This window comes from Sphaerodactylus townsendi, linkage group LG04, assembly GCF_021028975.2.
Source record: "Sphaerodactylus townsendi isolate TG3544 linkage group LG04, MPM_Stown_v2.3, whole genome shotgun sequence".
NCBI classification, from domain to species: domain Eukaryota; kingdom Metazoa; phylum Chordata; class Lepidosauria; order Squamata; family Sphaerodactylidae; genus Sphaerodactylus; species Sphaerodactylus townsendi.
In genome coordinates, this window is record NC_059428.1 from 55,781,018 (window position 1) to 55,806,777 (window position 25,760).

Sequence of the window (25,760 nt, forward strand, 5' to 3'; positions counted from 1 at the left end):
TGAAACTGATACTGTTTAATGACACTGCAGAATTTTTATGTGCATTTTTTGTTTTTTTAAACATATATCTTTCAGTATAAGAAAATACTTAAAAAAAAACCCTGTTGGGCTAAGTCAAATGTAAGATCAGGGAATTTAACAAGGACTCCTGAAGTGAAAGGTTACTCTAGAACTGTATGTATATTTGAGGCAAAAGAGTGTAAAAAGACAGCCACCCAGCTGGATTCACCTGCTTCAAAAGCTCACTTAAAATAGCACAGCTCTCCTTGTTACAGGTTGCTAGAATTGTTTACATTGCTCATAAAAATCCAGGTTATTTTTTTTTGCCATTTAGCCTATTTATTGCACATTTAACTGGAATGTTCCATCTTTATCGAAAGCTGCCCTAACACAAAAGTGCAGTTAGCTTTTTAAATTGTCTACAGCTTCGAGATTTGGTACCCCTGTGTTATTTTTAAAAAGCAGTGCCACAAGCCTTTTATTAAGCTGATTATACAAATCATTGGACCAGCTAGCTCATTACTTTCTGCCTTGGCTAACAATAGCTCTCCAGAATCTTAGAGAAAGACACTTCTTTCTAGCACCTGCAACTTGAGCTCAGTTTCAGCTGGAGATGCCTGGTACTGAATCTGGAACCTTGTGTATACAAGGCACATGATCTCCCTCTGAGCTATAATCCCTCTACAGTCACAACTATTGTTGCCAACTTCTTGCTATTCCTTTAGCAGTTTGGTCTGTTGATATCAGTAGGTGATAATGCTCCACTCACCCAAATATTCTCCTGTTGATTCTTCATCAAGTGACCATTCACAGCCCATCTTTTTAAAAAATCTGGCAATTATAGCTACTTTTTAAAACTGAGACCCTGTGTCTAACTGCTCATGAAAGCTTGAATTTCTGCAAATGATTATTCTAAGTATATCAGAATCTCAGTCAGTTTTTATGACTTGTTCATATCCCTGATAGGCCAAGAGATTGTGTCTGGTCCATGGCTACCCAGTCACCTTCATGGTTAACAGACATTTGAACATCATACTCTCTAGCACTACTAATCAGCTCACATGTTGACACTCTGAGATTTCTTATCCCTGTACAGCTATATTTCTACTAGTAATCTGTACTGTCTGTCAAGAAAAAAAAGTTACAACTTCAGTAATGGCTTGTGATTCTTGCATCTTATCCCAGATGGCTAGCCTAGTTCTGATTGCTAATTTGGACTCTTCAAGGTGCTTATGTTGGTTGTTGTTTTACAGTGAGGATCCTGAATAGCTGCATGGGTTGGTGTTAAGGTGCATTAATTTATCAAGTTCATTTATCACAGTTGACACATCCTCTGTTAAAGGTGGTTTAGTCCCATATTGTTTCCAGGATATAATGTACAGCTTCTAATGTGGAGTTGAAAACATTGCGCTTCTTAGATTCTAGATATTTAATTTCTTTCAGCTTGGTAATTTACAGACTTTGGCTTGTAAATGATACCTGAATACCCATGGGGATTTTCATGAAAGGGAAATAAGAAATAGTAAAAGAGGGGGAAATGTAATACCTCCTGCAAGGTTCTCCATTGTCTAAATAATGGGTAATGTCTAACCAACAGACATTATTATTTGGGACTGCCACTATCTATTCAGGTAAATCTGTTCTACAAGTCAATTCTCAGCATCTTGCACATTATAACCACCTTTAGCATGGTTGATTGGCTATGTAAAAATCTCATCACACACTAGTCCTGTTTGCGATAACTTCTTCCAAAGCAAGCCATCCTTAACAAAAGGGAGTACCTTTAACTCATTTTTCTCTGTATTGTCGAAGACTTTCACGGCCGGATTCTACTGGTTCTGGTGGGTTTTGTGGCTGTGGTCTGGTGGATCTTGTTCCTAACATTTCGCCTGCATCTGTGGCTGGCATCTTCAGAGGTATTAACAAAGAGGGAAGTCTGTTACACACTGTGTCCAGAGAGAAGGAAATGTTTGGGGTAAATATTGTCCATGTCCCAGGGTGGGAAACAAATCAGTAAGTGTTTGGGTGGAACTTATTATGCAAAGATGTGGTTGATAGTATTGTATGTGGTAGCATATTGCACTAGGCGTACACCTGTGGGGCAGGAAATCTCACCCACCCTCCACATTTACCTTAGTTTAGCCTCAAGGTCTCCTGGGAAGTGTAGTTCCCACCAGGTTGTTTTCAGCCTCAAGTGAACAGGCTGCTTTTCCCAGCCTGCACTTTCAGGCTGAACTAAGGTAAGAATGGCAGGGCGCCCCACAGGGGGCGGAAAACACAGAATGTGCACCAGGCGCAGTATGGCCCAGCTACGCCTCTGGCACACAGACCAAAGAATGACATAATTGCGTTGAGTTTATGCTGATACATAGAATAAGAACAAGACATTCATTTTAAAGTGAGTAAGAAGGTGAAATGTTTATAGAAAGTGGCAATGCAGAAACACCTCCACTGGCGTAGGAATATCAACTAAATGTTTTGGGTAGGCAAAATTCCTGTCAGGCATCTAATTGTTGTGTCATTTTCCTTCTGTTGCCACTATCTGGGAAACCAAAACCAGGCAACGGGTAACAGAATAAAAGCTTACGACCCTCTCAGATATAAGTCATAATTCTTAGATTAGGGACACTTATGCTATTTATAGATGGACTTTTGGGTCAGATGTTCATTTAGTAAATTAAGTAATGGACATTCCTAAAAAGTTGCTGTAAATATTTTGACTAGTAATTTCTCTGATTATGGTGTCTGCATTTTTTCAAGTCCCATGACAACATTAGTGACTTATTTTACTGACATAAATACTCTTTCTACAGACCTTTTAGTATAATGTAACTTGAGAGATGGTGAATAATCTCACCATGTTTGAGCAGCAAATGCTGAGAGATTATTGGTTCTGTAAGCTAGATACATATTTGTTGAGGTTTTATGGGAAAAAATGGCTAGAAATATTTAGTCAGAATTTTTTTTTCCATATAGAGAGCTATACTTGGAAGGTAACAACTTATTTGGGGGTTAATACACATCTATCTGTCTTACTACTTCAGTCCTTTAAGTGCATAGACGATAACAAAATTCAACAGTTTTACTATGATACAACAAATTATGATAGCAAAAAGCTGTTTGTACATTTCTAAGGTTGTAGTGCAATTGGCTGAGTTATCCAAGCACATTGACTTCTGAGTGAACTGTTTCATAATACAAATCATTTGTTGGATAAGATGGAAATGGATCCAGATGCCTCACCCCTTACTTCCTGCTTAATAAGTGACACATGCTGATGGAGGTTTCAGCAGAGCATTTGTAAGTGGGAAGACAGTGTACAAATATTTCAGATAAACACACATATATATATTCAAAGATCAGCCTTTTTTTCAGAGGTTAGTTGCCAATGGGAGATAGAAAAGACTTGCCATGTATTGTTCTTCAAGCTTTCTTTTGTCCTCTTTGAGAAGCCTGTTAGAACAATGATTCCTAAATGCTTTTTTTCTGATTTCTGTCATCTCTGTATGGATAGTCTCCAGTTAGTTAAGATATGTGTATGTTTTATAAGGATACAGTAATTTTAAGAACTACCTTTGTCCTGAAAATTAATTATCTTTTTATAGGGTTTATGAGGACAAGCTTATTGATTTCTGCCTATGATCACTCCCAAACAGTAAAAGGACTGACACATCAAAAACTTGAATAGGGCCTTGCACATCTGTAAACACAGGACTGCCAGATTCATAGTCTGTCTGGAGCATTGCACTCCTTCATAAAAGGGAGGAAAGCACCCAAGGTATTCCTCAACAGGTGGTTATAGCCAGTGGTGGGATTCAAATAATTTAGCAACCGGTTCTGGTGGTGGGATTCAAATAATTTAACAACTGGTTGTATACAAGCACCATTTTAACAACCGGTTCTGTCGAAGTGGTGCGAACCTGCTGAATCCCACCACTGGTTATAGCCCTTTTTTGCTTAGCAGTCAACCCCTCCACAGATAAGAACCCTAATTTTAGATGTTCTATCAGTCTAGTGAGTCTAGCTTCCAGCTATGAGCGAGAATGAACCACTGAAATTGTCATGATTGTTCCTTGTCCATTGTACTTTAAGAGGGAAATCATGATTCCAACCAAGAAATCTTGTAATGATCTTTGTCAGCTGATTGGAATGTCATTAGTTTATCCTCACTGTATTCCAGTCTATCTTTTCCAAAACTGCTTACTGCCTACTGCTGAATCTTGGATCAGGTTTATGTTTCTGTGGTCGAGACAATAATTAATCTTTATCCAAATTTTCTAATGGTTAATTTGTGTGTTGTATTGGTTTCAAGTAGTTCTTGTGCTCTGCCCATCTTTAGATGGCTAAAGGAAGGGTGGAATACTTCCTGTCAGTGGTCATTGGTAACTGTGCTTTCTCTGAGCCTTCTATCCTCATGGGCGATATCACTCAACAGTTAAGGATGCTGTGCATTACTTCTCAGTTGAAGGAACAATCATGATAAGTCCAATATTCTGTTCTAATGCTTCCATCTTAAATCTTGCAATACTATGAGAATAATTAGTTATGATGAGTGATAGCAGTTGTTGTACTGTCTTAGTATTGTAAAATATCTTATGCTATTTTTTAAAAATGGGCAAGTATTCAAGACAGATAAACCAAGAACAAATATTTGCCTGAGGCCGCTTCCGCACGGCCCATTTATGACGGCCTGGGGGCGCCAAAAAAGGCGCCCCCAGGCTGCCGTTTACTTACGCCAAGCGTAAACCGAGCAGCGGGCGACCTGACTGTTCATCCCTCCCCTCAGGGTAGCGTCATCGCTTCTAAACAACAACTCCTTTAAAGGGTTGTTGTTGGGGAGTGGATGTCTTCCCTGCGCATGGTGTGCGAATCAAGGCCACCGGGAAGACGCTGTCTCCCGTCACCGCCTTCAATTACGGTGTCCTCCTCGCCGCTTCGCGGGGCGTCGCAGCCCCGCCCACACTGGAGGGCAGCCGCATGGGCTGTGACGCCCCGCAGGCGACGAGGAGGACACCGTGAGTGGGGAGGGGGAGGGCGCAGAGGCGGCTCCGTGCGGAGCCGCTCTTCGTCGCTCGTCGTTCTCCCCTTCGCCTGCTCAAGACGAACAACTGCTGTCATGGGGGTTTCTCCCGGTCGTGCAGAAACGCTCCGAGAGTAGCAAGTTTTTAAAAAGAAGTTGGAGGAATTTATAACGAAGAATTTATTTTTAATTAATATATTATGTCAGCTCAGTTATAAACACTCAGCCACAGGAATTAATTTGCTGGCTAAATTATTCTTTGGTCAAATTATTATATCACAATTTAAAAAAAATCTTCCTTCAGTCTTTCTTTTTAAAGAAAACTGAATGATTTCTGTAAGTGTTATGCCTGACATCTTCAAAAGTCCAAATAACATGTATCTTGACAACACAGTTATTTGTAGAGCTATGTGTGGAGAAAGGGTTAAGGAGATATTAATATTCTGACGTTTTTCTAGTGCTTCAAATAACACATAATTGAATTTTATTAGTTCTGGCAAGGTATAATATACATTCATTAAAAGCTGTTCCAGTGTATTTGGGGAAACTATTTTTATTTCACTGTGATGCATTAAAAGTGGGCAGACTTAACACTGACAAGGCAAAGTTGACTTTCAGTGTGATTTCTTCAACACTCTTAATGTAGTATTTATGTTTCTTTTATTTTGATATATTGGTTACAATTACTCTTTTTGTTCTTGTAATTTCTTTTATTAGGCTTTACATTGTTACACAATAAAATAAGTTAGATATTACTTGCAACATAAAGTTGGTTTGGAATATAAAATGTGCAAACTAAAACAAAAGTAATTTTTTTAAATTATTTGAATTTCAAAACTTTTTGGGAAAAGTTATAACACTATGGTTTAAAAGGAAAAAGAAAGAAAAAGAATCCAAACTTGGATGATTGGTAATGGAAGACCAGTTGTGATATCATTGTATTATCTATATTGACACAAATGAAAAAGCTTTCACTATATTATTCCACTTTTCTGAATTTCAAACATGAATAAATGTGGCAGTCAATTACTTCAGCTATATTTCCTAGCCTGCATCACAGACTTTATTGATTGGTTTCAATTAATGTATGCCAGCAAGTAAATTAACATAGCACCTGAGGCATAATTCTCTAGTGGCTCAAGTACACTGACTTTTCACCATCTCTGCTGTTTTAACTCCTGTTGAGAATATTGCTAGGAGGTACAGTGTTTTCAGTCCAGACATGAACATTACCCGTGGCTGTAATGACAGGTCATTTGCAGCAAACGCATGTTTTACCCGTGGTGTCTCTTTCAGTGACACTTTATCAATGGCAATTCAATTAGTCAATCTTAAGACAGTGAAGAATATTTTACATTCTGTTAACACAAGGATTTTGCATTTCTGATATCAGCTGCAGAGTATTTTAGCATATAGAAATGAGAAAAATAGCACATTTTGGAATTCAAACAGGCCCTTAGTATTCTGGCAGTAAATCCTACCATCCGCTAACAAGTCTTGTAGAAATAACTGCGTGCATTTTGAATACTAATGTGGTTTTAATTCTGAAACTTCACAGAAATTTTGTGATGCATGCTGTGGCAGCTCTTTTCACCCTCCTAACTATTTGTGGTAGGCTCTGGCAGCCTCCTAACTGCTGGGCCGGTTTTCCTGCCTTTTCAATAACTGAGCTGTTTTGATGGTAGCATATAAAGGGTTTAAAGCCTATCAGCTCAACCTTAGGAACTCCAGAAAGGTAAAGGAAAGGCACCTGTTTCCCCTTAAGGCAAATCTCCCTTTTCAAGGCGCTGGAGATGTGAGGAAAGTTTGTCAAACAAAAATAATATTGATTGAACAAACGAGATGGGATCAGGAGATTTTCAAATGGATGGAAATCAGGCAAGCGATAACTATATACCAATTTCAGTATTGGGCACAGGCACAGTTCTTAATCTATAAAGTTCTTAAACTTTATAAGTTTCTTCTGTTGATTAGATGTTATGTGAGGTTCTTTACTTTAAGCTTTATAAGTTTCTTCAGTTGCTTAGATGTTATGAGAGGTTATTTTCTTTAAGATGGGTTCTAACAGACTGGTACTCTTTCACAGAGTACATATACAGCTTTGACACTTTTTAAACTACCCAGTTCACATAAATCTCCCGCCTGAGGTTACTATGGCAGAACACTAATACACTAGACTGGTAATTTACCTGTATATATAATTCCCATACTAACTGGATTAGGAATTCTTTACCCAGAAGATATATTCCCTTCCCTTTTATTTATGGTCACCTTTGGAAAGTCTCCCTTCTATTCCACCTTCAGCTTTGACCACTAAATAAAACTATTTGATGTTGCACATTGATGTTGCACGTTTGCCGCCCTGAGTCCTGTTGGGAAGGGGGGAATATAAATCTAATAAATAAATAAATGAATGCTGCATTGATATCATTAATTTGTGTTTTTTGTAGCTTAAACACCAATAACAAGTATCAATATTCATCTAAGTAATCCATCCATATGTGAAAGTGTATATCCACTTATAAATATTCTTATACCTCTAAATGCACAGGCTAAAGTATAGGCTAAAAATGGCCTGAAGAACTACATTTCCCAGGAGACCTTGGGGCTCACAAGGTCTCCTGGGAAGTATAGTTCCCATTAGGCCGTTTTTAAGCCTGAGCTGTGAATAGGCTTTTTTTCAGCCTGAAAAAGTCCTAGGAAAAGGAAAGGAACTAAGGTAAGAGGGGAAGGGGGGTGGCGCGGGGAGGGGCACTGAGGGGAGGGGGCGGAAAATATAGACTGTGCACCAGGTGCAGTTTGGCCCAGCTACGCCTCTGGATTTCTAAAAAGTAAAATTGGTCTTTCTCTGTTTCATTTTAGCAGAGACAACTTTAAGAGTCAGGCTTCTGCCTTCCCAAGGTCACCTGAATTGTTAGGAGATAATCGGACATACTAACATACTGAGGAAGATGCACGAAAAACGTTCTCTATGCGCGAAACGTTTTTATGTAGAACCTGCAGAATTGGAATATGGACTATATGAAACTGAAGCTTTGTCTCTGAAAAAATAATTGGCAGGAATTGAATGGACTGAGTGGTTATTTATGTTTAGTTATAAATGTTGGAAGACTGATACTTTATCTTGAAGAACTCTGTCAGTAAAATGGAGGAAATGTAAATACAAATAGAAGTGTTAAGTTGATTACTTAAATGTAAGATCAATATATAAGATTGGATACAGCCAGAGTGCAACGTGTGTATTTCTTAGTATTTAGGCAAGAGATAATCGGCTCCACATTCCTACAATAGCTTGTAACTGGAGGCACCTGCGGTAGATGAGATAACATTCCAGTAGTTGTGCTAATTAGGGGCAATGATTTCATTGGGTGAAGCATGTCACCTGATATATAGCTAGGGCTGTAATGCATATGCTAAGGGAGAGATCTTTCTTTAATACCTGTAGTTCCCCAGAAGTAAAACTTGGTTAGGTGTCACCAAGTAAGTGACCATGCGTAAAAGTATGCATATTGCACAGGCCGCTAGGACCTCTTCCCTCCTGAACAAGGGGAGTGCCAACCTTGCCTACTTTCAGACACCACTCCGAAATTAAGAAGTTTTGGACACCACTCCAAAATTAAGAAATTTCTACTAAGAACTTCTAAAGTTGCTATGAATAATAAGGAATAGGGGGGTCCTTTTCTGGTTCCTTTCTGTATAGTAAATGATATTAATTACTATTGTTTCCTTTTGGGTGGAATAAATAGCTTTCACTTCCTGTTGATAATGTCCTTCAATTCCCATATGTTGTAAAACTTTTTTCATGAATCTCCTGCTAGCAGTATCGAAGACCTTTTCTGCATCTAGAAAAATCATAGCCATTGGTTTTTCTGAATGATGTTCTAAGTATTTTATAATATTTAGCACAATTCAGATGTTATCTTTTATTTGCTATTTGGGTAAGAACCTGGCCTGGTCTTCATGAATATAATTTTGTAATGCGCTGATTAATCAATTGGCCAGAATTGCCACAACTATTTTATAGTCTAAGTTCAACAGAGAGATATGTCTACAATGTTTCACCTCCATGTAGTCTGAGTCTTCTTTTGGGATTAGAAATAGATTGGTTTCTTTCCACATTTGGGGTATTTTATATCCTTTTAGAACTGAATTCATTATTTTCACTAATTTTGAGATCAAAATTTCTCCAAATATTTTAAAATATTTTTTGATGTATCCATCTGGATTTGGTTCTTTCCCTATTTTCAGTGCTCTTATACTCTATTACATATGAAATCATGCATGCTTCTGCACCATCCTCTTTCCTGACTTTGCCACATGAATGAATCAACCTCATCTGAGAACAGGCACTGAACTGTAGGACCCCATAATACTACGCAGCTAATCAACTACTATATGTAATGATTGTAATTAAGGCAGGTGAGGGCTAAACAAATGAAGATGCAGTTGTTTTTGCAAGTAATGGAAACTTCATGGAATGCTTGTGATAGTGAAAAGTTCCAGCTTGTCTCTATTAATCGTCCATTAATATTTCTTATTGTACTTTCCAAGTGTGTTTGTGAATAAGTCTTGAAGGTTTATATTTAAATTTTCACAAGTTAGTTCTGGGATAAATTAAAAATATCAATATGATTTATATATTTGTCAAATAATGGCCAAATCTTAGCCATTAAAAAATGAAATAATTTAGTGGTGTAAAACATTTAATTCCTAAGCTGCTATGCCAACAAAAAAGATTGCTGCATTATTAAGTCTAACTGTTTTAGACTTTGTTTATCCCTAAAGTTTTTTTTCTAACTAGGTAGAAAGAAATAACAAATAAATATAGCATTGTGAAAGATAATGTTGACTGCAATGGTAATTGATTGATAAATGTAGAGGAACAAATGACAAGGAGTAGTGATATCTTATTGTGTCTGCACAGAATAATACTCAGATTCACTAATGTTATATTTTATGGTTATTTATCCCCTGGCACCATTAAAATCACCAGTTTTCAAGATAAAAGTGTTTAAAAGATTTTATCCAACTGCTATGAAAATGTGCTTATAATAAATCCGGTTTCTTTCAAATTGTTGGGAAGAAACAATGATTTTTCAGCTTTTTTAATTCTCATTATTTACAGAGTTTTAAATGTCATAAAGCAGCTTGAAACACTGTAGGGAGTCTGTTCAGTAATTGGAAAAATGTTTTCCTATTAATGTTTGGATTGCAGTAACATGTGCCATTGGTACACATTAAGAGATAATAAACATCTTTAGATATAATTTCAGCAATGTATTTTTTAAAAAAAGATACTTTGGACAGTGTTTGCAGTGACATTGTAAAACCCTTAAGGTGAAGTGATTTTCCCTGATTATACTAGCTTGCATTGACTGTTAAAAGAACAGCTAGGTGTTTTAAAAAGTCATTTTTGTTGGAAAAAGCAAAATGGTTTCTATATTATTCTTTCTGCTGAGATTACTTTCTCATGGCCATGACTCCTTTTTTTATGCTTTGATCCATCCTGAATTTGTAGCTTTATTCATGAATGTACCTGATAACCTAAGTGAAGCCAATCAGATTAGTCATGGTTCCAAAATCTAAGTTCACAGCTTCTTTACTGAACAGATATTCAGTTTTAGGAGGCTTAATTTGAGTAATGAGTGATAGTATTCAATGTATTTGCATTGTTATTTTCTGCTGAAGTTTCTTAGTCTTATTTTCCATTCCCACCCAGCACTCTAAGGCTTTCATTTCTGTTTCATAGGTATAAAACTGAAATATGGAATAGAAGCAGCTAGAGAAACTCATGTATTTTGCCAGCTAGAGAAGCTCATGTATTTTGACATCTGATAAGCTATTTCTAATATAAACTTATTAAAATGCTACTTTTTGCAGCCATAAAAATTCATTCTGATTTATTTTAGAAGTAAGTAGTATTTGAAAAGGGTTAACTAATTGTAGAATTATGGGACAAATCAGAAACTGTAGTTGATACAGAACACCACAGCTTTTCTGTTATTCTGCACAAAGCAGATTATTCATATTACACTTTTTCTGCAGATGCTCCCCTGTACTAGTAGATGAAGCTGCCTTATGCTGAGTCTGACCATTGGTCTCTTAAGGTCAGTATCATCTAATCTGACTGGCAGTGACTCTTCAGGGTCTTGTGCATAGGGTTTTCACAACACAAAACCTAATCATTTTAACTGGGGTTTGATTTCTGGGGTTTGATTTCTTCTGTATGCAGAGCAGATACTTTATCATTGACCATTCAGTGTTAAAAAATCCAGATCTATTTTATCCTGGTTTCTCCCTCTGCATGGGTGCCTGTTTCTGTGAAGGAATTGAGTTAAGACCGGGAGGAAATATTTTGATTTATTTTGCACGAGCCAGGCTTTTTTATTTTTACAATGCAGATGCATCACACATGCTCAAATGTCTTTGGTGCGCTGCATTCTGATTGGCTCTTCCCCTCCCGAGGCAATGCTTTTGATTGGTGTATCCACAGCAACCGCGGGAAAACCACGCGGGACATCCCCCTCACTTTTCTCTAGCTTTGTAAAGGAGCCAGTTCAGTGATCAACACAGCAAACACGTTGTGCTGTACAAAGTAAAAACTTTTGACCAATACTGGGCAGAGTATTACGTCCCATCCACATTTAAAGGTGTGCAAGAAACCATAATGCATCGCAGACACTCCACCTCACTCACTTGGATATGCACTGTAATGCTGAACATTTGACTGGTTTTTGGGGCTGTCACGGAGTGAAAGCATACTGCCAGGCAGGCACTTTCCCCCCTCCCCCTAGGACCCACATTGAGAACATGAGGCTATGGGGCTGGGCTGTCTGGGCTGTGGCTTGGCTAGCAAGTGGTGCTTGGCGAGAGCGAATGGGAACAGGGCAAGTGCTCGTGCTTTCCCACATGGGCTCACTTGCCTGGCTCCCAGAAAAGCTTCTCTAGCCCTCCCAGGATCCTGTAGGGAATGTGAGCCCAGAGCTACAGGGCTGGGCTCGGCTAGTGAGTGGTGCTTGGTGAGAATGAGCAGAAACAGAGGGAGCTTCATGCTTTCCCACATGGACTACTTTGCCTGGCTCTTGGAAGAGCTGTCAAAGGGCAGACGATTTGCTTGGAGAATCTTTTGGAAAGGCCGGGTACAACTCAGCAGAAATGAAACTGATATGATGTAAGGCAGGGAGGTCAGGCAGCAGGGTGGGAAAATAAATCGGTTTTGCTCCCGTGGCATTCACACGGAAGCAGATTCAAAGTGCGATTTGGGGGGGGGGGGATCACCATTTTAGCAGTTTTTTGACAAACTGAGAGAAATATCATGGGACAAACTCACTTTAAGATCGGGAACTGTGCAAACTTGTTGGCCAAACCTGGATATTTCCCTTGCTCAATCCGGGATATTTGGACCATGCGGAATCGCCCCTGGTGTCAATGAATTCATCAGGGCAATATGCCCAGTATGAATAGGCTTGTGCTTAACATATTTACTTTTACCACTAGGAAAACTTCAAATCACAGCAACTGATCTGACATACCAAATAATTATTTGTAAGTGATTTACTGATAATTTCACATGCAGTCTTGACCAAGATGCTAAAATAACCAGTGGTTTATACTGTATGAAAAAATAATCCTATAGTAATGACAGTGACAGAATACTTTTTCTCATTGGATAAGTGCACGAGTAAAGTCATTTCTTACAACTTAATCCCCAGTGAAATTAATGAAATGGGACACACAGCTGTCTAGCCTCTTTAAAAGTCTGGTCCTACAATAACTGTTTTGGGATTATAGGGATGTTATGTTAATTGTGGATATGCCTAACTAGTAATTAAGCCTTAATTAGTTTTCATCCTGAACATATAGTGCTTTGATTGTGTGTTCCTGCATGGAAGGGGGTTGGACTTCATGGCCTTTGTGGTCTCTTCCAACTCTGTGATTCTATGATATATCTCTAAACAATATTTGTGGTAGCAGGCAATTCTTTTATTTTCAGAATTTTGCAGTTCTATATTTCTGCATCATCGAAAGCCATGCAAATAGGAAGTTATTTAACCATCGCAGTGGAACTATACCATATCTAAACAACTATTTAATGCATGATATCCATTGGGAAGTCCTGGATGTAACATCTGGCATTAGACAATAGCAATAACCAAGTGTCAAAGATTCAAAACCACTGAACAACCTCCTCCAATTCTTGACATGATTCTAAAACCTAAAATAATGAGACTTTCCAATGGTTTGTATTGACAAACAGTCATTCACAAGTCCATATGAGACCACACTGTTCAATTCCAACAGAAATTTTATATCTCTATTTTTTTGTAATTCCCAAATTGAACTTCACAACAGAGCTGATATCTCCTGTGCCTTGAGTCCATTCATAGATGGTACATGGTAAAATGAGAATCCTGTATAGAATCACACCACGCGTCTGAAGGCGTTTTCGAAGGTATCTTCCTCCGTATACCGATTCTCAATAGCTTGATTTCATCCTGGGGTTCTACAACGCAAGGTTGTTGTTATTCATACCTATGTTCGTATTAATAATCAAATTTAACCCAAAGTGTTAAACATACTTACAACATTCTTCTACAGTGTCATCTTTCCCCTAGAGATCATCTTATACAAGCAGGAAAAAAGCTCAGATATATACATCACCCATTAATCATCTGCACCTGTTCCCATATAGGTCTAGAGCAAAAGTTAAAGGGATCCCTCTTTCATTCATAAAAAAAAAGGTCCAGTCAATTTCCCTATTAAGACCTGTATGGTCTGATTGTAACGTGTATATCCACTTTGCCTCTTTCTGCAAAAGAATCCGTCTGATGTCCTTGTTTGTTGAGGGAATATGATAAAGTACCAAGAAGGAAAAATCCTTCTCCGTGTGTTGTTTCTCTTTAAAGTGGCTAACCATAGGAGCCTCCTCTTTATTTAATCTGATGTTACTGGCGTGTTCTAAGAGTCTGGTCCGGAGATTTCGCAATGTCATTCCCACGTACATGAGATTACAACTGCATGTTATCAAATAAACACATTGGTTAGTGTTACAGTTGGAAAAATGTCTGATGGGCCATGTTCTTCTAGTGTTAGGATCTGTAATATTTTTAGTATTAAGTGATCTGTCACACATGGAGCAATGGCCACATTTGAAGTGGCCACGTTAGATAGGCGTTATTTGATAAGGTTTTCTTATGTCCGATCTTATCAATGTCTGGCGTAGATTGCCCGTGTGTCTATATCCAATTATTGGTGGCAGTCTGCATCCAGGTATGTCTGCCACAATAAACCAATATTTATTTATGATGGATCTGATCTGGCTAGCCTGTGTTGTGTAATCTAATGCCCATGTGATTCGTTTATTATCCATCCTGGGCTTATATTGTAATAAGCCCTTTCTAGGTACCTGTCTTATTCTGTCCAAAGATCTATTTATCACATTTTGGGGGTATCCTTTTTCAGAGAACTGGTTGACTATTCTCTCAGCCTCTTTTTTAAAATGGTAAGGGGTTTGTGGAATTTCTTTTAGCCCTAACCAATTGGCTATATGGAAGATTATCCCGCAATTCTTAGGATGGTGGGAAGAATAGCATAGCACTGTGTTTCTCTCTGTAATTTTATGAAAAGGGGCAAAACATATTTGGTTGTTTTGCCCAAAGTAGATGGTGGTGTCCAAGTAATTTATACTCTGAGTGTTACTAGTACCTGTGAATTTAATGGACCCATGTATCTCATGAGAATCGGTATACTGAGGAAGATACCTTTGAAAACGCATTCAGACGCGTGGTGCGATTCTATACAGGATTCTCATTTTTCCATGTACCATCTATGAATGGACTCAAGGCACAGGAGATATCAGCTCTGTTGTGAAGTTCAATTTGGGAATTACAAAAAAATAGAGATATAAAATTTCTGTTGGAATTGAACAGTGTGGTCTCATATGGACTTGTGAATGACTGTTTGTCAATACAGTTGGTGAAAATTTGTGTAGTTCCATTTTGAAACCATACAAAATATGGACATACTAAGAAAATTTTGGAACTCATTAGTTTAAAGTCACATATGGACCTTGTCATTATATATTGAACGAAATGATGAAATTGTATTTTGATGTGATTTATTGACACTGGCACTTTATATATATTATGCACTTTAATTTTCTCATTATAGTAGATTAGAATAAGGTTAGCATTAGTGTAAGTGGATTTATATATGTGCAATAATAATGAAAAAATAACTTTGAGTAAATGTTGCTTTGAATTATTGTAAATGATGTCTACATACAAATCCAGGTCAGTGTGCCAATTTTGAATTTTTGAGTTGTTCGGTTCTATTGGATTGGTTAATACTATCAGAGTAGAATGCTGGCATCATGATGATGTAGTGAGTATGTAGGGTCTGTTCTCATTGAGCTTGGATATGGATAATTCTCATTTGCATTGAGCTTTGGAGAAGCTTTGGAGTAAGTGTCCCCCAAATTTGAAAAGTATATGTTTCTAAAGCTCGATGTTGCACCAAGACAGGACCACTCCTGTGCAAAACTGCTAAAGCTTTAGGACCTTTTGGAGATCTTTGCACACAAGTAAAAAGATATTCTAATAGGATACACCGTCTCCAAGTTGAAGGTTAAACTCTAGACAGGGCTGCTTTGAACAAAAGCTACTTTGGGTTTTAACTGAAAGATGCAAGGTTTCTCTCTTTACTGCTTGTCTAGCTGCTCTTAGGGGGTTGTGTGTTTGTAGGCACTTGTTAGTTAAAGACTTGGGAATCACAGACTTCTCCACCTAATTTGCTTTGGAAAAAATGTTCTGTATATTAATAAATAGTGAACTTACCAGATTTTAGCCATAATTTCTGTGGAAGATAACTGAAACTTCCACCCAGCCACTCTGGTATGGATTACATTCTGGCAATTGAAACTTATGCACCTATTCACCAAGATTCACAATCCATCAGTAGATGCTTGCTATGTGCAGAAGAGCAATTAATCCTTTGAGTTAAGTCATACAGTGAAATGGTGTAATAAATATCTCTGTTCTGATAATGAATCAGGAGTTGGTAGCACCCTGATTCAGTCTATTTTTGCATATATATTTAAATGGAAATAAGCTCAAGGTAAAAGACTGTTCAGATTCACAAAGGACATTTAGGCAGCCCTGATACCAAGTGTCCATTGTTACACAGCTAGTGCCACATAATAGTAGCAGAGGAAAGAGTGGGAGAACCATTAGCATTTTATCTTGCTGCTTGCTTGAACAGCTCTTTGGCAAGAGTAGCACTTTGACAGTTGTTACTCCTGGGGCCTATGCAGCCAGAGATATAGGAGGACTCTACCTTGGATCACTGTTTCTGGCACCAGCATATATTCCACTTGGGAGGCGGGTGTTGCCTGTAATAAAGACTGTAAAATCCTGGCCTGATGATGCCTCTAAACTACTTCAAGATTGTTTTGAGACAACAAATTGGGATGTTTTCTACCACCCAGATCTGGAGGAGTATACCACTGCTGTTCTGAGTTATATCACCCACTGCACAGACACTCTTACTGTGTATAAGCGCATCCGGATTTACTCCAACCATAAACCCTGGATGACAAGGGAGGTTCAGCGACTTTTGCATGACAGGAATATTGCTTTCAGATCTGGTGATGAGGCAAAGTATAGTGCGGCGAGAGCCAGTCTCAAGAGAGGCATTCGACAAGCCAAGATGAGTTATAAGAGAAAAATTGAAGATTATTTTAATAATAACAACATGAGGCAGGTGTGGCAGGGAATTCAACAAATTACCAACCATAAACCAAACAATGACATTTCTGTGGATGGGGATTCTTCTCTGGCGGAGGAGCTAAATCACTTTTTTGCCCGCTTTGAAACAGGTCTATCAGAAGGAGATGACACACAGCCACCAGGTGATTGCAGCTCACACCTCACTGTGGAGGAACATGAGGTGAGGCAAGTTTTGAGGGCTGTGAATCCAAGGAAGGCTGCTGGACCGGATGGTATTCCCGGTCGGGTGTTAAAGGAATGCGCTAACCAACTGGCTGGTGTTTTTACTGGGATCTTTAATCGATCTTTATCCCAGTCCACCATTCCATCTTGTTTGAAAGCTTCCACCATTGTTCCACTACCAAAGAGATTTCCTGCTGACAATCTTCAGGATTATAGACCAGTGGCACTCACCCCCATCATCATGAAGTGTTTTGAAAAACTGGTCCATAGGCATATTAGTTCTTGCCTTCCAGATACATTTGATAAACATCAGTTCGCATATCGGACTAATAGATCTACGGAGGACGCCATTGCCATTAGCCTCCACACAGCTTTGACGCATCTGGAACAGCAGGGGAATTATGTGCGAATGCTCTTTGCGGACTTTAGTTCCGCATTTAATACAATCTCGCCACAAAGACTGGTGACAAAACTTGTGGATCTTGGACTCTCACATTCAATCTGTTTGTGGATTAGGGACTTCTTGTCTGGACGTTCCCAGAGGGTTAGACTGGGAAATCGGGTTTCCTCAGTTCTTACTCTAAATATGGGAACGCCACAGGGCTGTGTGTTGAGCCCTTTACTGTTCACCCTTTATACATATGATTGTACTCCTGTCTATCATAGTAACACCATTATCAAATTTGCTGATGACACAACGGTGGTGGGGCTCATCTCTGGAGGGGATGAGTCTGCCTATCGGAATGAAGTGGACCGACTGCTCTCATGGTGCAGGGAAAATAACCTGGTTCTTAACACTAACAAGACAAAGGAGCTCATAGTGGACTATAGAAGGAATAGCTCAGAAATTCAGCCCTTGACTATAAATGGAGATCAAGTGGAGCGGGTGGCTAGTTTTAAATTCCTGGGCGTTATGATTAAAGAGGATTTGACCTGGGGAGTACAGACTACCGCGGTGGTTAAGAAAGCCCAGCAAAGACTGTACTTTCTGAGACTTTTAAGGAAGCAACAACTAGATGGAAAACTTCTGGTGTCCTTTTACCGCTGTGCTATAGAGAGCGTCCTAACCTACTGCATCTGTGTATGGTTCTCCAGTTGCACAGTGGCGAATAGGAAGGCGCTCCAAAGGGTGATCAATACTGCACAAAGGATTATCGGCTGCCCTCTCCCCTCCTTGGAAGAAATCTATAATGCCCGAAGTCTAAATAAAGCCCAAAATATTCTAAGGGACCCGTCTCATCCAGCACACTCTCTTTTTAAACTGCTACCATCTGGCAGACGATACAGGGCCCTCAGAACTAGGACAAAGAGGCTTAGAGACAGCTTCTACTCTAGAGCTGTGGCTATGCTAAACTCCGCTGCTTCATATTGATGTATTTGGGGCTATGTAGGGATGGGTGGAGGATGATGATGTATGAGTCTGAAATTGCATGAGTCTGAAATTGTATGAGTCTGAAATTGTGTGCATCGAGGAATGCTGCTGTAAATTTCGTTGTGCGTGCACAATGACAATAAAATGCTTATGCTTATGCTTATGCTTATGGATCAATCCATAGAATCATTATCTGTGCTCTCCACTTTCAATGGGATCCATTTGACATTCACTGATTCAGTTTATTTATTTCACAGAAACATTGGATTGCTTCTCCAGTGATAATTCTGGATCCAATACAATCCTTAAACTCTTAACTAATACAGCAATTTGCCTGATCCATGCCATCTAGGCTTAATCTACCATAATGCACTCTGCACACACTTCCCCTTGAAACCAACTTGAAAAGTTGGTAGGAAATGCAGCAGCTCAATTACTAGCAGGTATAATGAAAAACATTAAAAACCTTCTGGCAGCAGGTCTATTGGTTACCAATCAGCTCTTGGACTCAATTCAAGGTATTATTATCAATACCTTTTTCTGTTTTTTCTGTTTTGGGGCACCACATATACATCCATCAGTGGGTTCTGCTTATATTAGCTATAGATGAACATAACTTACTAATTGTGAACACTTTCACTAATTAGCATTTGTTTTCCACTGCTTCTTGTGTAACTTTTGACTTTATTGTGATTTAAATGTTTCTCTTTCTTGCTTTGCTGCTACATGCAATAAAAATTAACTAAAGGTTTTCTTTTGCCTTTTTCTCCCAGATATCACCCATGAATGGTTTCATGTATAGATTTAGAGTTCCATGGCAGAGTTGGGAAATTTATGTGTAAAGGCTTCATATGAGTGTCCCCCTGCTTTCCCAGATACAACAGTATAAATCCTAACCCTAGATATGTCAATTTTATTAATGTTGCTTGGTAATAAAGGAAATGTTTTTGAGTTCCCAGACATAACAGCATACTGTTTGTGTAGACAAATGGTAATTGTTCAAATTCTATGCAGAGTAGGTTTAGGTGTACCATACTCTGCAAAAGACAGAATTGAATAGTTAATGATATTCATTTTAATAACAAATGATTTGCTACAGCTACATGAATGGTTTTTAGCCCCTCCTTATTCTGGCTGTGTTAAATGGAATTTATGGTTATGTGCTGAATCCAGGAGGAATTTTTCCATGAAAAATTGAGCGGCCTGTGGACATTTGCTGGATAAGGAGCTTAACCTTCCACCTAATTTAAGACACCTAATCCTGTTAATTGAAAATGTTCTGAGGCTGTCTTGGACTGCTTAAATACAAAAAAATTCACCTGAGCTTTTGCATTAATAAAAGTTAATTATTATTAGATGTTTGTAAATGCCTGCACAAAGTCTTAGACCAGCTCTCTAGTGATTGTAAATGGTCGTAGTACTAAACGAGTTATGTGATTATAGTCGCTCTGACCGAACCGTTGAATCATGCATTGTGTTTTTTCTTCTCTATGGGTCTCCCAGGAAACATGACAGCAATTCAGCAATAAATGGAGAATATCTTAATGTATTGTGTATAAATCAGACTGACAATGTTTCTGTCCCCTTCAGCTATGCATGCTTAATGTCGCCACTGATAACTAGGTGGTCCACATAGTATTATTTCTTTCCATTCAGCTGAACTGACTTCCACTTACAAATTAGTTTGCTGATGTTGCACCATGCTGTTGCCCTGCTGGACAAAAGATCAAGATTAGAAGAAGAGTTTGGATTTATACCCCACCTTTCTCTCCTGTAAGAAGTCTCAAGGTGGCTTACAAACTCTGTTTCCCTTCCTCTCCCCACAATAGACACCTTGTGAGGTCCCCCCCCCATTGTCATGCTATCAATATACATTACAGAATTTGATAAGAAAGGGAAAGCCAGTGCCTAGTCTGTGAAATGTTAGTTTTAACATTGGTTCTAAAATCGTGAATAAAATGTGAATCAGCTTGTTATCAGTAGATAATATAATGTTAGGAGACTGGGAACAAATTGTGAAAGAAATTAATTCGACCTTGGTTCAAAGATGAAAGACAGCTATTGGAATGATCAGTCATATGGGTATGGAAAATAGAAAAGGAAATTATGATACTAAAGCTGGTTTGGCAATAGATAAAATTTAGATTATGTGTCAGGACTCAGGAGTGACTTTGATAACAAGATTATAGCCAGCATAGATAAGAATTAGATGGGAAGTTGCCTTGAAATAAATGAAAAAAAGAGGTCTCTCAGAGAGTATTAGCAAAAGACTAAACCATGAAAATTTAGTTGAAAGCTGAAGGATTTCCAAGTTTATTTTTATAGAGTTGCTGGGAATGGGTGACATGAAAAATGGTAATTTTAGTGGTATTTGTTATCAAAAACATTAGCAGGGGTTAAAGAATTCAGCTCATACATAAAGGTCCCTTGTGGAGTTTCTTCCATTGCTATTTTAGTGTTGTGTGTGTGTGTGTGTGTGGGGGGGGAGTATAATCATACATGCTTCTTGTTTCCAGTATGCATATGTTCATCTGAAGGTCTGAACATAGCCTGTACATGTAGTACTGCATGGGTACAAGATTCTCCATATATAAGGTATTCTACTTTTTCAAGGCTCCCAGTCATTCATCAGGAACCTACATACTCTATTCCAACTTCTGTTACATGATGTCTGGGAGCCTGCTATCAGTTTGGAAATATCATGTGTCTGGGAGCCTGCTATCCGTTTGGAAATATCATGTGAAAGTGACAAAATTAAATATCGTGATAAGTGTTCAGCATAGGTATTTCATCTCCTTGTTGTGCTTAGTTATTAGTTGTTCTTCTCTAAGGGAGGGAAAAATAAAGAGTACTATCTTTTTTTGATATAAGAGTTACGTGTGCACTTCCTGGTTGCTTGTTGTACTCCATTACTGCATTAAAGCAAAACTGTTTCTAGCCGTGCTAAAATATAAAATTCTAGACATTTGACTTCCAGGTCTGAATTCAAATGTTTCCTGAAAAACATGGTGCTCCTCCACGGGCAACCCTGAACAACTAACAACTGCTAAACAAATTTGTTTATTTTTGATGAACAAACTGTCATAGTTACAATAACAATTTCTGTAACAGGGAATGATGTTTAAATTATGTTGTGATGCTTCTGCAATTTTTTTCCCTTTGTTCAGATTTTTAATCTTAGTTTTCTACTTTTTCCCTGTTTCTTGCACAGAAGACCCATAAATACTATATAACTAAGTCAAAAACAAAGTAAATAAACTGCCAAAAACAAAGTAAATAAACTATTGAAAAGAATGTGTTGATATAGTTGGCTTAATTTATATGTAAATGCAAGCAATTATGTTGCAGATAGTGCTGCTAATTACCAAAAGCCTTCATTTCAGAGTAGGATACATGATTTAAAAGGAAAAAAATACATGTAAGTTCATTTGGTAGCATATCAAATTCTTCCATCTGCTAGAAAGATAGAAACTGTTCAGTTGTGTCATTTAGAAGGTAATGTGTCCTGTTCTTTTGCTAAATGTATTGTGCTTCAATCACTAGTTCTGCTGGTGATAGTTTCAAATAGGCAACCTCATTCAGGACCCTGGATAGCAGCTCAAATGAGCTTTGAAACAGCGATCTCAAAATTGGCCTGTTCTGCAGGCAGCTCTTTCTCCTGATTTTTATGTGATCTATCAGCAAGTTTCAAGACTGATGTTCTACATCTTCATTTTCCTATTTATCCATGCTGCAGTATATTATTTTTTTCTTGTTCTGCATATGTTCAAGCATCCTCATGCAAATGTCCTTTGCCTTGGGCATCACTGAAAACATCATGTCATTGGTGGCATAAAAAAGCCCCCTTCCCTTTTTGTGCATGTGCACAAGCAAAGATGGGCCCTAGCAATAAATTAAAAGTGATGGTAGGGAGTGGGATTTAAATGCCATATTAGAATTTCAATGAAAATCCGTTGCCAAATGCACCATAAGGTTTTAGCAGGTCTCCAGCAACTTTCAGCTGGTGCCCTTGAATTGACATCTTCTTGGAAATGCTGGGGCAGGCAGCACCTTAATGCAAAGGATTTCACACATCCCCCCCCCCTGCATCCCTTTGTGCCAATTATTCCAGAGTTGATCAAAGCCTTGCAAAAAGCAGCTTTCCCTTGCATTCTGGGCTTTTGCACTAGTTCTCCACACTGCTTGCCTGGAGGCTGCCACTCTTGTTGCCTTGACTGCATCTTCTTTCCAAGGGCCCATCTCTCTCTCTCTCTCTCTCTCTCTCTCTCTCTCTCTTTCTCTCTCTTTCTCTCTCTCTCCCTCTCCCTGATCCTTGTGCAATGCCAAGCATACACAACTCTGAAAGTCTTAAGCGCACATATACTTTAAAAGAAATGTCAGCATATGAACACGCTATTGCTAATTCCTTGAAGGGAGAAGAGTCATTTTATGTGTAATGTGAAAACCATGTGGCAGTATACATATGAGAAGGGAGGTATGATTTGAGGAGGGGGGATCATCCATCCTGCTTACAATGTTACAATGCTGCAAATGAACATCTGATTGTTAATTTCTCATAGCCTTCCCACTATTATTGAGGAAATGGTGCTTGAGCTTTGTGTAGCCAAAAAAGAAAAAAAAAGCAGAAAAAAAGGTTGCAGTAAGGGGGGAAAGAGGAGGAAACAGGTGGGCTGGTACAGGGCACAGATTCTTGCAGTGCATAGCCAGGAGTGTGAATTTTCAGACAACAGATTTGGAAAAAGCATTATTCATAGTGGGTCAAGCCAGTCTGCTAGTACTTTATATGAAAAGATCACCATTTAAGTTCATGGAAAACCCAGGGAAAACATGGAGAGAGCCCAAACTGAGCCTAGGATGAAGTCAAACAGATTCAGAATGTGGGGGAAAATGTTACATGGCAGTATAATGAACAAAAATGTAACATGCGTAACAGCCCACAACATAAAATTAACTCCTTCATTTCTTTCCTGTGGTAGATGGACTGACTGATTCCTGAGCATTTGTTGAAACCTCAGATAGGAAAAATCAGTAAGAACATATTCCAAACATGAATAAAGAAGTTCATTGGCTACAAAAGAGAAAGGCTGGTGAAGCGGACTCTGGGTCACAGAAGCGCTTTAATAAATTTATTCATCTTTAGGCTGCTGCAGAACACTTTGTGACTGAGGACAGCAGCTCATATCAGTTTGGGTGAGAGTGGGGTTCTTTTCCATAGCCATTACCATAAAATCATGCAACTTCTGGGACTGAAAATTCTATGCAAAGATTTTAAGTAGCGTAATTGTGAATTCCTGCTGCTCCAACAGTTCCAGTGTAAGTTTTAACACTGGACTAGGAGCTATAAAGACCAGAAAGGAGGGAAAGTGTTTCTTTGTCCAAGGTGAAAGTATGTATTTAAGAGCGGTGCAACATGTCTGTGGAGGAAGTAGGCTTTTTACCATAACTGTTTGCTTCTCTCTTTGGTAATGGAGGTGTTTTGTTTGTTTATTTGCTTCACTTTGCAGCGGCTGATAAGAATTTTCACCACTTGGGAACAATGTTGATGTTGAAAATAAAGCTATTGTTTCAATCTTGTTCTGTATTTTCCACAGAAAATACATCTTGTCAGCTGTGTCAGTAAGAATGTTCACTGTCCATCACTGACTCTGGGGCACATTTTTAATTCCTGATAGTATCCTGTCAGGCCCAGCTGTGTGGCATTGAAATTATTTGGCTGGTAATTAGGTATTTATAAGATTCTCTCCGTAAAGGATAAAACAGTTATCTGACACAATTATCTTTGAAAATTGAATCTTCTCTCTCTCTCTCTCTGTCTCTCCTGCTGAGGATGTCGAAAAGCACAGCAACTGTTCGTAGCTAAATGTCCTTAAAATGCCTACACTGGGAAAAGTATTGTCCATTTCTATACAAAATCTCTCAGATTCAAATGTAGATAGTTTAGTAAAAAAGGATTCTATTTTTTACTCTTTTGTAGAAAATAAATTAAAAGTATTTACATGTTGCAGGAAGTCTTCACAGATGCTGAAACTGGATCTGGAAAGGCAGTGGTTACATGTAGTGAGCATTATGGGGGTGTATGAAACAGCTCTTAGGAACTATCCTTGTTAAAAGCTTTTCTTATTATGGCTCTCATACTGTACATCATCATAAGTAAAGCATTTCTAAAACTAGTGGAATTTTAATAGTAAATCCCACAGCATGAAACTTTGACATCTTTCTAACATGGGATTGTTTTTGTCCTTTAATCTTGATAGAGTACAAACCATAAAACAGCAAAAAGTCTTTACCTGCAAATTCATAGATGAAATGTTTAAAAGGAAAGAAAATAAGGAAGGAAGGAAGGAAGGAAGGAAGGAAGGAAGGAAGGAAGGAAGGAAGGAAGGAAGGAAGGAAGGAAGGAAGGAAGGAAGGAAGGATAGATACAGGCCTCTGTAATTCTTTCCTATAGTACTATGTGAAGAATCAAACAGACAACATTCCAGAAAGATTTAAACACCTTCTGCATGGGATTTTAATGTTGATCAGAAAAGGTTGTGGCTAGTTAGAGGGCAGAACCAAGTCAGAAGGGGTAGAGAGAACTACGATAACATGGACAGGAAACCAGAAAAATGGAGTTGGAATATACAGTTATATATTAAGAAGGTTAAGAGAAGAAGAACATGGGAAGTATAAAAGGAAAAGAGATCAAGACAAATTTGTGAACAGAAAGAACAGACTGTGAATAAAAACAAGCAAGTTTATGTAATGAATAACTGAGGTCCTGTAATAAAATTTTGCAGAATCTGTTGTGGTTTTCCAAACCTTACTCATCACTCTTTCTCTTCCTTCCTTCCTCCCCAGCCTCATGATTCTCTATCCATACTACTTCTCATATTCTCCCTTCCCCTGCCTATCACTCTCACTCTATCCATGCCCCTCCACCTCATCACTCTCTTTCTGTCTGCTCCACCACATCACTTTCTGTTTTTGCTTCCTACCTCATCACTGTTTCTTTCTGTCCCCCTACCCAAGCACTCTCTTTACTACAGTAGTGGGTATCAGGGCTTGTGCTTGGTGTCAGATTGTTTTCAGTGAACCGCACCAAGGGTGAGAGGTTTAAATCCTTTCTTTGACATCTGCTAAATAGGATCCAATAATGAAAGGCTGAAATTCTGGAAACACACAGGTTTCCATACTTCTACATTCTACGGCACCATCTTTTGATTATATAGTCACTGACATCACTATAGGCTCACTCTTATACATCTCAGACAGTGCCCACCAGCGAACGCCCAGCAAAGCCTGAGAGGGAACTGATTAATGTTGGCTCTGCCCCCACCCCTGCTATTGTGGCGGTGGGGCCCTGTTGCAACATTTGATGCTGCTTTTTATTTTATTTCAAATAAAAGCAGAACAGACAGTATGCAACATAATACGATAG

The 25,760-nt window shown here is 38.5% G+C and overlaps 1 protein-coding gene and 1 non-coding gene across 10 annotated transcripts in view; one reads left to right on the forward strand and one right to left on the reverse strand.

Moving 5' to 3' along the window:
* The window catches only part of ROBO1 (roundabout guidance receptor 1), a 669,323-nt gene that overhangs the window by 8,119 nt on the left and 635,444 nt on the right, over positions 1–25,760 (forward strand). The window lies entirely within an intron of this gene.
* On the reverse strand, positions 8,475–8,601 carry LOC125432235. The gene has a single exon (XR_007244423.1). It is a non-coding gene; the product is annotated as a U6atac minor spliceosomal RNA (small nuclear RNA).